Source organism: Myotis lucifugus, unplaced genomic scaffold, assembly GCF_000147115.1.
Source record: "Myotis lucifugus unplaced genomic scaffold, Myoluc2.0 scaffold_0, whole genome shotgun sequence".
NCBI classification, from domain to species: Eukaryota; Metazoa; Chordata; class Mammalia; order Chiroptera; family Vespertilionidae; genus Myotis; species Myotis lucifugus.
The window spans coordinates 11,444,711-11,455,514 of NW_005871048.1; the positions used below are offsets into that span (position 1 = coordinate 11,444,711).

The window sequence follows — 10,804 nt, forward strand, 5'->3', positions numbered from 1 at the left end:
AAAAGAGAGCCAGGGGGCAGGGGGGCGGGGGGGGGGAAATCTAGAATATATTAGGAGTAATCCTGTTATTTGAAGACTTTTAATATTTCCTACAACTTTTGTGATATCATCTGTTAGTAGAGTTTTGGTAATATTATTATACTTAAAATTCTTTATTCTTGAAATATTAATGTTTATTGCACATAATATTATTATATGTAAGATCATTTTTCCTGAATAATTGGTGTTTATTGCATGTAACATTATCATATTTAAAATTGTTTTTCTTGAGATATTAATGTTTATTGCATATATTATTATATTTAAGATCATTTTTCTTGAAATATTAAGGTTTATTGCATGCAACATTATTATATTTAAAATCGTTTTTCTTGAAATAAAAACTGAAAAAAAAAACCACAACAGTTAGGGCAGGACCTGTAAGGAATTTTCGATATTGGAAATGCATACATCACATTAGGCCTGAGCTATAATATGGAACAAAGAGCTTCCTATCAGTGTTTCTGCATTATTTACACTATTTCTAAATCAAGTAACATGGAAATTGAGAAGAGATGGTTTCAACAGATGCTCAATTCTCAATTACCTTTTCCATTTTTCTTTAAAGAAAGATATATTATTTTTATTGGGAGAGAAGACTGACAAAGAGGGTTCAAGTACAACTTGATGGAAGGGAGGATGACCCTTCTAAGGAGGGTGTGTGGGAGTGTATGGGTACAAGAGCACATAATCATGCCCTACATGTTTTGTGTGGGTTTCATTCATAGAAGGAAGTAGGCTGTAATGCTACACAAGGTATGCCCCCTATGATGCCACCCCACAGTGTTTAATGTTAGCAAACAAAATAATGGATCATCAGGGCAATGTTCTACTACTGCCTAACACCTCAACCTGTACTGCTATAATGCTAAATGGAGCCACCCTGAAAGAGCAGAGAGGGGGCAAAAAAGAAGGATATGGGGCTCTCTGCCTCTCATTTGGTCTAATAAATATGGAAGCCAGGACAGTGGTAAATAACCTAGAGTGGAAAATTGAGGGCTCAAGTATTCTACAACCACTAAATACTGAAATAAATGTACCTATATGTCCTGGCCTTTGGATAGACTTAATCTTTGAATATATATGACATCACATGTATGGTAATGCTTCAAAGACACTGCGTTGTGCACTTAGTAGCAGAAGTTTCTGTCAAGGGGTTCTCTGGCCCCACAATCTTCACACGGTGTTACAAATGTGAATCAGAAATGTACTGCTGTCACTGACATCCCTGCTCCTGGAAGAGATTCAGGACTAGTTCCCTTGAGGCCAGTGGGGCTCAGGGGTGGGATGTAGAAGCCAAGTTGTAGATTCTTGAATGGCCTAACTTTTCAATTCATTATACAAATTTGACACATTCTGGGCATGAAATATTGTAAGCTAATTGTGACAGGGTGGGTTCACCAGAAGTAGATGCTGAGATGAAGTTTTGGGCACAAGATGTTTATTAAAATCAACACCCGTGACAGAAAGTGGGGGGAGCAGGATTGGCAGAGGGAAAAGTCAAACTGCAACATAGGCCAGCCTAGTGGGAGCTCTGGAGTGAAAAATGTCCTTTGGCATTGTCCCAAAATAACTGCCTGGGACTTTATATCCCTGAAAAAAAATGACCAGCCCATGTTCAGTCACCAGATCCAGACTGCCCCAAGATGGGCATGACTTCAGGCAGAGACTCTGCAGCTGAGGCAGCTCCTGAAGAAGCTGACAGCTGGAGGCTGTCTACTGGTTGCATTTCCTACTGCTGGTCAGCAAATCTTTCCTTGAAGAGGGCTCTTCATGGTACATATCAGGGCCGACCATACTGATGGGTTAGTCCAAACCAGGGAGGAGGGAAAAGAGATGAGAAGATAAAAAGATGTGAATGGGCAAGGAGTGAAGAAGCTGGAGCCACCTAGAGTGTGAGGTCAAATCCTGCTCTCAATCTTGGGTCGGGGAAGACACTGGAGTCTGCAGTCCCTTCCAGCCTCCACTACTATGACCAGCTCCTTGGAGTACCCCAACAACCTGAGAGGCCTTGCCTCTTTCAACTCAATTCTCAACTTCCTTAATGTGGATGGGGCATGATGACACTCAGTGTCAACACCTGTACAATCAGAATGTGAGGGTTAAGGGAGTGGGCAGTTATTGTCCCATTGACCAATAGGAGGCAAAATAAGAAATTTGCCTTTCTCTTAAAAAACAGTGCTGTAAGATTGAGCAATTAGTTTGGCACCAGCTGTGGAGTGGGTAATACATTGTCATGTTGGCTCTCCTACCTTTCCATCTCAGTCCTTCCCCAACTCTTTCCCTGGGATTGCATTCTCTAATAAAGCTATAGCACATAAACTTCTGCCTGAAACTCTGTTCTTTGAAGAACCCAGGCTAAGCTGGTTTGTTTCTTAGGCTAGGGCTAAATGTCTCGAGATCAAAATTTCCCACTCAGCAAAACGGCCAGTTATGAGCAAATGGGTGGGTGGGTTGCCCAGGACCTGAAGATTGTTGCTGTGCAGAAAGAAACTCCCAACCAACCCCCTTTCCCCCCACCACCCCCACACATAAAGGGGAAAAAAATCTAGATTCTGATCTTGTCCCTTCCCCATTTCCTCTTGTAATTAGACACACACAAATCTGTCCTAATCCCTTGCCTTTTACTATGACCAAAAAATGGAAAATTCAGGGAAGTACTTAAGTCATTCCCCACCCCCGCAACTCAGAATGCTGGAACTATTAAGTGTTCTTGTATTTCTTCTTTTAAGATGGAGAACTCAAAAACAGAGAGAGCACAAAACATTTCTACATCTTGAACCTTCATCTGATATCTGGAGTTCAATATAGAAACACTGCTGCCATTGTTCAGTCAAACGTCCGGCCTCCGACACACCTACAAGAGCACTTTCAGATGTTCCTTTATGAAGAATTCCTTAGGGCCATGGTGGAACTGGGCCAAATGAAAACTGAAGTCTATTACATCAAGCAGTGTGGCTTACAAGTCCAAATAGATTATTCACAGACCAATGTGATGGACCAAATGGAGCCTCTTGGCAAAGGGGTTTATTTTCGAGTGTCACTCATAGTTCAGCAGTTGAGTTGCACATAAATGTACAATAATGTAGCTGAATCACCTGCTAGAGATTAAGTGTATATTTTCTCCCTCTTTAGGATAGTGAAAGCTATTCCATCTGAAGGCAGAAGTGTTTGGGTAGCTACCCTTAGAATAGGGCCGCTAGAGTCTCATTGTGAGAAAGAGCAGGATTGTCTTTTAGAGCCCAAGGTTGTTACACTCCCAGAACACCTCCAGGTACCATAAGGATTAGTTAGAACCTGATGCTACCCTCAGGCAAAAAGTGATAAGCCCTATAGGGATGAGCTGGAACTTAAGAGACAAAGGGCAGGACTTACCAGGGCAGCCTAAAGTTATGGAAGCCTTAAACCAGTGGTCGGCAAACTCATTAGCCAACAGAGCCAAATATCAACAGTACAACGATTGAAATTTCTTCTGAGAACCAAATTTTTTAAACTTAAACTATATAGGTAGGTACATTGTTATTTACTTAATTAGGGTACTCCTAAGCTGGCCTTTGCTAAAAACGTCCTCAATCTGATTGAGGTACTTTCGCTGAGGTCCAACTCTCCCATCCACACTCGTCTTGCATACTTGTTTCGTCTATCTCCTTTCGTTCATCCTCTCTATATGTCCAAACCATCTCAACATACCTTTCTCAATCCTCAACACTACATCTTCTTTCACTCCACAATGTTCCCTAAAATTAACTTAATAAACTTTACTTAAAGTTTTAAGTCAACTTTGCACTGTACATGCGCACCCGCACGTGGTATTTTGTGGAAGAGCCACACTCAAGGGGCCAAAGAGCCACACTGGTCTAAAGGATTGCTAAAATCCCTGACTGAAAATGCCCTCTTATTTCCAGAAAGGTATAAGAAGGGGAGAGAGAACTCTTTTCTGGAGAGCTAAATAATGTACCTACTTCAATTAGGGGTTGAAGAAGAATATTTTTATTTAGGGCTCTTTTAGTTTCATGACTAACTGTATTTTACATCTACTACTTGTTGCTTAAGTGGCCTTGGCACTGACTGAGGAAACAGGAGTCTTAAGGCTCAGTCTCTGATCTTCTGCAATTTATAGTCTACTTAAAAAGATTAGGTCACTTAAAAGAGCTTATATAAGCAACTGAAACTCAATTAAGTGCAATACTCCTCATATAAGTTGTTATTTTAAGAACCAGCTTAGCCCGGCCAGTGTGGCTCAGTGGTTGAGTGTTGGCCTATTAACCAGGAGGTCATGGTTCGATTCCCAGTCAGGGCACATGTCTGGTTTTTGGGCTTGATCCCCAGTGGGGGGCATGCAGGAGGCAGCGAATTGATGGTTCTCTCATTATCGATGTTTCTATTTTTCCCTCTCCCTTCCCCTCTGAAATCAATAAAAAATATATATATATTTTAAAAGAACCAGCTAAACTTGACTTAAAGATTCCTATCAGTCCAGAAGCTCTTCTGTGAGCTGAATGGCTATGAAATGCTCGGGCTGGCAATTCACATCTCCTTGCTCCTCTTCTCCCTGTTCCAGTGTGCAAGTTGCTCGAAACATTTGGATGTGAGCATCTCTCTCAGATTGTGGGCTCTTTCTAAACAATTTGAACAGATCCCTATGCTTTCCACATATGATGTCAATGTTCTCTGGCAATTTTTTTAAGTCCCAATCTTGACATTTTAATTCATTTTACATTTGGTTTCTGTGAGTCCCTTTCTTGGTTGTGAAATGTTAGGGTGGTTAGTTTGTGTTTCATTAACTTCCCTCAAGCCTGTCAAGATTTCTAGTTTCCTTAGAGCATGTGGATGTGGGCCAGACCCATAAATGTTAGCTGTGCCCTGACCCTTTCCAATAGAAGCCAAGGGAGGGTTCTCTGCATGGTAAGGAAAGCAGGTCTGACTGACAGGAAGAGGGAGGGAATGAGCAAGGCTGAAACATAAACAGGAGCAGGTCTTCCCAGAAGTGGTGGAATTTGCCACAGGACATATTGGGACACAGGTCCTGCCAGGAACATGGTGCAATTTTTAGCCACATTTACACTAGGAGAGAGCACAGCCTTAGCATTATTAACTGTGCATGAGAATGTTCATAAAACTGAGAGGACATGGACATATTCTGATCTCTCAGAGAATTACATCTGGGAATCCTAAGGGATATAATCTGGCCACACAATTCAGGAAGAAGCTCCAACATCTGTTCCCTCTGTCTCTGTGCCCAGCCTGGGATCCCATGAAGCCAATTGGCGAATGTTTTATTTCCTCTAGTCAGAAACACAGCCTTTTGAGAAACCTAAATTCACCTTGACTTTTCTCCCCTTTTCACAAGTTTTCTTATTGGCTTTTGTTTTTCTCCTAGTCAGATGTTCTTCATAATTACTTCAAACCTTAAACTTGGACACACTCAAAAAGATAAATGCTGCCACTGCAGATTCTGTGAGCCTGGAAGACAGGAGCTTCAGAAAGAACTAGAAACAAATTTTAAACATCAATTACTTAGAAATGGATCCAGGTGTTTCACATACATTTGAATTTACTCTCCACGCATCTCCTGTTGGCTTTGTCTGGATCTTTTTGTTGCCATAATTGCTCAGGGGTAACACTGATGTGGTATAAGTAAAGTTTTACTTTTATCATTTCTGCCCCAATGACTAACCTTTACAAATAATCACCTTGACTTGCACACAACTGCTTTTCTGATATAAATAAAGGATTAAATTATGTTTCCTTTTCATTTTATTCCTATTCCTAGAGTTGGTCTGTAGGCCTTACAAATTCTCTAAGAACTCTGACAGCCTGTAATTGTCTACAGCCAAATACCTTCTCAGGGTGGAGCCTTAGAACAGTGTGTTGATGATACTTAGGCTTTAACATTCCCCTTGCTAGTAAAATTTTAACATACTCCTCTAATAAGACAAACATGTATGATTTCCTGAAAACTACAACCCAGTAATCTGGATGAATTAAAGCATTAATATTACATACTCACCATATACTAGAAATCCAAAATGGAGGCCCACTGAAAAGTAAATGATTTAGAAGAATTTTTAATATTTTGTCCTTTTTAGTTCATTTCTGTTTTGGTTGGCTTTTTTGGAAATCAACATATGTGAACACTTGACTTGTTTTAGTCAGATATTTCTGGGCTCTTGGCTTGGTACACAGAACAGCAATGATGGGAAGACAAATGGGGAGGAAGATGAAGACACCAGGAAATGGGAGTGAGACTCAGACCACGGGTTTTGTTGCTTGTCACTGGACTCTGATCATTTCTGAAAACTGTTGCAACCTGTTTTGTATGTTTAAAGAGGAATGTCAGTTTCCAAGATAAATGAAGTTTTCTCTAAGGTCACATATTACTTCACAGCAGAGTTGGGGGCCATTTCTACTTGCACATGGAAGGCATTCCAGGAATATGCATTTGCTAAATTTAGATAAGTTCCTAAAGGTTGTGTGTGACTTCCATTTTTATAAGTTGAATCATACTTTTAAAACATATGGGGAGCACATTTAATGGAATACTACATTGGGTCATTTGTAAATTTAATACCCACCTCCTGATATATCTGTTTTGTAAGCAGAATTGGGTTTATCAGGTTTTCTTATAACTGAGCACACAGGCCCAACCTGTGTGGCTCAGTGGTTGTGTGTTGACCTATGAACCAGGAGGTCACAGTTCAATTCCCTATCAGGGCACATGCCTGGGTTATGGGCTTGATCCCCCGTAGGGGGCATGCAGGAGGCAGCTGATCAATGATTCTCTCTCATCATCAATGTTTCTATCTCTCCCTCTCCCTTCCTCTCTGAAAAAAAAAAAATTAAAACACACACACACATACACACACACACACACACACAAATGAGCACACAGATTCTCTGTTCTTCATCTATAACAAGAGGGAAGTGGACTCAGTGATTTTAGATATTTCTTCCAATGTTAAAATTATAAGGTTTTCAACAATAAAGATTTTTTTAAAATTATAAGGTTTTAGGGGCCAGGGTAAAGGGGGGCAATGGGGAGGGGAAGAAGGCATGTGTAATATTTTCAACAATAAAGATAAATTTTTAAAAATTATAAGGTTTTAGGACCGACTTCCAACTAACATTAAATTAGAAATTGAGAGATTAGGCCATCTTTTCTGCTTTGAGGGATAGGGAGAAAAAAGAATAGAATGATTCTTCTTATGTTTTGTCTTCTTTTCTTTTATTCATAACTAACGCCTTATTGCAATTACATTCATCTGAAATAACAATTATTTGTATTGAGCCAGACCCACCTCTCACATTAGGCAGAGCTCTACTATGGCTTAAATCCATTGTTTGCTCTTAGACATGCTTTACTTCTTGGCTACAAATGAACTGAGCTCTCCGGAGCCGAGGTGAGAACACTTGAGCATTCCTCCTTCCTGCAGTGGCTAACTGTAAAATATCTTATATATCTTAACAGCAAAATCACACAATCAAGGTCCTTTTCTCTCTCTCTCTCTCTCTCTCTCTCTCTCTCTCTCTCTCTCTCGGAGTTCCCACGGAGGAGGGGGGGGGGAATGAGAACATCTTTTTTATTTGTCTGTTTTGTATACAATTAATATAGTTAATTGTATATAAATATACTGATGGATTATGGTAATTTAGTAAACCCTCTTTTGGACCAAATTTTATCCCACAAATCCCTACAAAATGAAACAGTATGTTGGTTCCTATCGTAACTAGAATATTATCAAGATAAAAAGATCTTGATAGTTAGCACTTTTTCTCCATCTTCATGTAGAAAACATAGTGTCTTTAATACTTTAATAGAAAGAACATAATTATTCAAAATAATTCAAGCAGTTGAGAAAATTACCACAAATTCCAAGAGTCATATACAGGAGTCCTTAAAATGTGGTGGACAGCATTACAGGCATCTCTTTATGTATATATAGAGAGAATTGATGGAAGAACAGATGGATGTATGGGTGGGTGGAAAGAAGGAAGGAAGGAAGGAAGGAAGGAAGGAAGGAAGGAAGGAAGGGAGGGAGGGAGGAAGGGAGGGAGGAAAGGAGCGAAGAAAATCATACAATACATGCTTTCAGATTTTAAAAATGTTCTTTTAAATATTTATAAATTTTAGAATCCTATATAATAAAAGCCTAATATGCTAAGTGTCCAACCATTTGTTCGACCATTCTACAAGTCGCTATGATGTGCACTGACCACAAGGGGGCAGACTCTTCGACGGGTAGGTTAGTTTGCTGCTGGTGTTCAGCTGTTTGGAATGAGCGAGACAGGCCGGACACACCCTGGAGCCCTCCCTGGCCCCAATCATATACCAGTGGGGTCCCTTGGTCTGGCCTATGCCCTTTTGCAATCTGGGACCCCTTGGGGGATGTTGGAGAGCCAGTTTCAGCCCGATCCCCGCAGGCCAGGCTGAGGGACTCCACCAGTGCACGAATCTGTGCACTGGGCCTCTAGTAGTGTTATATTTACAGAAAAATTCCAAGAGTAGCACAAAGGGTTCCCTTATACCAACTATCCAGTTGTCCCCACTGTTAATCTTACATTAGTGTGCTAAATTTATCCAAACAAATGAAACATTGTTAATAACTAAAGTCCATACGTTAGTTGAATTTTAATTATTATCTGATGTCCTTTTTCTGTCCCCAGATCTCAACAAGATACCACATTGAATTGTCATCATTTCCCCTTAGGCTCCTCTAGATTTTTGACAGTTTCTCAGAATTTTCTTGATTTTGATGACAGGTCAGGTAACTTTGCAGAGTGGTCCTCAGTTTGGGTTTTTCTCATTTTTTCTCATGATTGGGGTTAGAGTTCTTGGAAGAAAGATTGCAAAGGTAAAGGGCCATTCTTACCACAGCATACCAGGGTACATGCTATCAACATTACTCATCCCTGACAAGGTTAACCTTAACCGTAGGGTGAAGCAGTGTTTGTCAGATTTCTCCACTCTTGTTCCTCTTTCTATATGGTACTGTTTGCGTGGATATTGTTATGCAAAGTCCATACTTAAGGGATAGAGAGTTATGCCCTATCAAGTTGAGAGTATAGAACCTACATAAATTGTTTGAAATTCTTTTGTACAGATTTGTCGATTATTTATTATTTACCTACTCATTTACTTTTGTCAGTATGGACTCAGAGATATTTACTTTATACTTTGGATTATAATCCAATACTATGTTATTTATTTTGTCTCTCAAATTGTTTTAAACTATGGCCATTGAGAGTTCTTTCAGTTGGCTCTTGGGTCCTTTTGATATGTACCCATTGTCTTGTTTTGTGAGCGCTCCCTTACTTTCTGGCACCTTAAGATGCCCCACCCTAGAATGAGAGAGCCCTGTTTCCCTTTACTGAAGAATGGCATTTAGAATCCACGATCTGGGTGCTGAGTGTGCTCATTGCCTCTAGGGCAGTGATGGCGAACCTATGACACGCGTGTCAGAGGTGACACGCAAACTCATTTTTTTGGTTGATTTTTCTTTGTTAAATGGCATTTAAATATATAAAATAAATATCAAAAATATAAGTCTTTGTTTTACTATGGTTGCAAATATCAAAAAATTTCTATATGTGACACGGCACCAGAGTTAAGTTAGGGTTTTTCAAAATGCTGACACGCCGAGCTCAAAAGGTCCGCCATCACTGCTCTAGGGTATGGCACTTCTTTCCTTTTTGCTTCTTCTAGACCAGTGGTTCTCAACCTTCCTAATGCCGAGACCCTTTAATACAGTTCCTCATGTTGTGGTGACCCCCAACCATAAAATTATTTTCGTTGCTACTTCATAACTGTAATTTTGCTACTGTTATGAATCAATTCCCTCCCATCAATTCCCTCCTCTTGCCCTTTGTCATCAACCTCTCCCGCTATCTCCAGTTTTTGTTATCCACTGACCTATTCTTCATTGCTATAGTTTGGCCTTCTCCAAAATGTTGTATAAATAGAATCTTATAGTAAGCAGCCTTTTGGCTCTAGCTTATTTCACTTAGCAAAAATGCATTTGAGATTATTCCATGTTATTGCATAAAATAACTTAATATCAATATACTAAATCAGCATAGTTTGGATTTTTGCTCTAGTCATTCCCTTGAATGCCTGTATTAGTTTTCTATTGTGGCATAACAAATTACCACAATCTTAGGGACTTAAAACAACACCTATTTATTAACTCACAGTTTCCATGGGTCTGGAATCCAGGCACAGCTTGGCTGAGTACTCTGTTCAGGATCTCACAAGGCTGCAGTCAACATGTCAGCCTGGGCTGCTATCTCATCTGCGATTTACAATGCTCTTCTAAGCTCACTGGTTGTTGGCAGAATTCAGTTCCTTGAAGCTATAGGACTGAGGTCCTTGTCCTGTCAACACTTTGACTTTTGTGCAGTAAAATGATTTTGGATTTCTCACCTCCAGAACTGTAAGAGAATAAACTTGCATGTTTTAAGGTTAAAGCCACTAAATTTGTGGTAATTTGTTACAACAGCAATGAGAAACTAATACATTGCACATTAGGAGAAAAGTGTATATCCAGAGGATATGTTAAAATACAGTAGGAATTCTCAAGCTCTTTTAATGGCCAACTCTGGTAAGTAATACATTTTATATCAATATCTAAGATGAACAAGCATCCACAATTGTATACACCCAAACAATCAAAAGTTTTGCAAGTCTATATTTACTCTACAAAGTATACTCTAATATTTTCTGTACTGTTTTATTCTACTCCATTAATTCTTTTTTCTTTTTCTTTTT

The 10,804-nt window shown here is 39.6% G+C and overlaps 1 long non-coding RNA gene across 1 annotated transcript; it reads right to left on the minus strand.

The window, feature by feature from the left end:
* Positions 1-1,463: 1,463 nt before the first annotated feature.
* Positions 1,464-8,214, minus strand: LOC111823783. Its single transcript, XR_002826890.1, has 4 exons — positions 7,904-8,214; positions 6,050-6,349; positions 5,364-5,528; positions 1,464-1,837 (listed from the first exon to the last, which is right to left on the minus strand). It is a non-coding gene; the product is annotated as an uncharacterized LOC111823783 (long non-coding RNA).
* Between the last annotated feature and the right edge of the window lie 2,590 nt (positions 8,215-10,804).